The following is a 2,408-nucleotide window of genomic DNA, read 5'->3' as shown; positions in this document are numbered from 1 at the left end:
AGCTCCGGCCGTAAGTGACGGCTGTCGCACGATTGCCGCGCCTGCGCAGAACCTCCCGGCGGACAGGAGGCTGGGAGGCGGGCAGACGCGTGCTGAGTCCCTGAGGCTCTCTGCAGTCCGCGTGAGCCCTGGCCAAGGTCTGGCCTCGGAAGCTACGAGCTACAATCTTTCTTCATTCTTCCTACCCACGAAGAGCGCCAGCCCAGTTGGAAGGGGCTCTGCCGGATCAAACCTCGGTGCTGCCTCAGAGCATCTGCTGAAGCTCTTCTTCGACCAACTGAACTTCCTCACTGAGTGGTTCTTACTAGGAAATTATCAGCCCAGTCTGACAGTCTCTGAAAACATATCAGTGTTTTACTGTAAAGCCAAAGATGGGGGAAGAAGCAGTTTTGGGGGTTTCCTGATCAGCTTTTATTCAAGCCCTTAAATCTGTGAATATGCGATGTTAACGCCACCTTACGTTTGTATTAGATTAGCAGTATGCAACTGGCTTTCCAAACCGTGGTCCTATTGATAGTAGTGTAGTTGTAAAACGTACATAGAATAATTTGCCTCCTACACAGTGTGTAAATAGCAAAGGACATCTCTTTACTTGGATTTTTAAAAATTCCAGTAGATTCAATTTATTTTAATGTAAACAAAAGTGATAACATGCAAACTTCCTGCCTTTGACACAATTCTATTTGTAATTGCACTTTGTAATATGAAAACTTGAAAACATTTGGAGTAAATGATGGCATAACAATATGGTGGAATATAAGCCATTAAAATTAAAAATCATGACTACATATACAGAAATATGATATGCCATTGAGTTTTACTTCCAGCTGGCGTTAGACTACAACTTAATATTGCTACTCTAAAAAACCATGGATAAAGATCTAAAGTAAATAAAATTTGGTTAAGAGCTAGAGGCCGGGCGCGGTGGCTCAAGCCTGTAATCCCAGCACTTTGGGAGGCCGAGACGGGCGGATCACGAGGTCAGGAGATCGAGACCATCCTGGCTAATATGGTGAAACCCCGTCTCTACTAAAAATACAAAAAACTAGCCGGGCGAGGTGGTGGGCGCCTGTAGTCCCAGCTACTCGGGAGGCTGAGGCAGGAGAATGGTGTAAACCCGGGAGGCGGAGCTTGCAGTGAGCTGAGATCCGGCCACTGCACTCCAGCCTGGGCGACAAAGCGAGACTCCGTCTCAAAAAAAAAAAAAAAAAAAAAAAAAAGAGCTAGACATATAAGTCAGTTTTTAAAGTTTTGCAGTGTATACTTGACAAATAGTATTGTGATTGGTGACAGCTGTCATGTGGAACTTTGAAGATTTTTCATGTAATGCTGATGCAAATGTGTATGCATATGTGCAAGTAAATTGCCTAGTAGATATATTAATTCAAATTAAGATTAAATGCTTTTCAAGAGTGGGAAATAAAAAGGGAGTATATTACAAGTAGAGAATGATTGGGATTTTTTTTTTTTTTTTTTTTTTTTTGAGACAGAGTCTTGCTCTGTGGCCAGGCTGGAGTGCAGTGGCGCGATCTCAGCTCACTACAACCTCCAATTCCCTAGTTCAAGCGATTCTCCTGCCTCAGCCTCCCAAGTAGCTGGGATTACAGGCACGCACCACCATGCCCAGCTAACTTTTTTGTATTTTTAGTATAGACGGGGCTTCACCATGTTGGCCAGGATGGTCTCGAGCTCCTGACCTTGTGATCCGCCAGCCTTGGCCTCCTAAAGTTCTGGCATTACAGGTGTGAGCCACCTCACCCAGCCATGATTGGGAAATTTTTAGAATAGTTATGTGTATTATCATGTTATCATATATTCATACATTTCCCAATACATAGTAGACTCTCGCTAAATATGTCCAGACTCCAGGAAGTAACTGAGAGCTGCTAATTTACACGTTCTTTTTTTTTTTTTGAGATGGAATCCTGCTCTGTCACCCAGGCTGGAGTGCAGTAGTGCAATCTCAGCTCACTGCAACCTCCAACTCCCAGGTTCAAACAATTCTTCTGCCCCAGCCTCCCGAGTAGCTGGGACTACAGGCATGTGCCACCATGCCCAGCTAGTTTTTGTATTTTTAGTAGAGACAGGGTTTCACCATATTGGCCAGGCTGGTCCTGAACTCCTGACCTCGTGATCCGCCTGCCTCAGCCTCCCAAAGTGCTGGGATTATAGGCGTGAGCCACCACGCCTGGCCCTTTATTTTTCATTTTATTTTATTTTTTTGAGATGGAGTCTCACTCTGTCTCCCAGGTTGGAGTGCAGTGACACGATCTCGGGTCACTGCAACCTCCACCTCCGGGTTCAAGGAATTGTCCTGCCTCGGCCTCCTCCTGAGTAGCTGGGATTACAGGTGCATGCCACCACACCTAGCTAATTTGTGTGTGTGTGTGTGTGTGTTTTGTTTTTGT

This window comes from Macaca mulatta, chromosome 13 (genome assembly GCF_049350105.2).
Source record: "Macaca mulatta isolate MMU2019108-1 chromosome 13, T2T-MMU8v2.0, whole genome shotgun sequence".
Taxonomy (NCBI): Eukaryota; Metazoa; Chordata; class Mammalia; order Primates; family Cercopithecidae; genus Macaca; species Macaca mulatta.
This window is presented reverse-complemented; position numbering follows the sequence as displayed.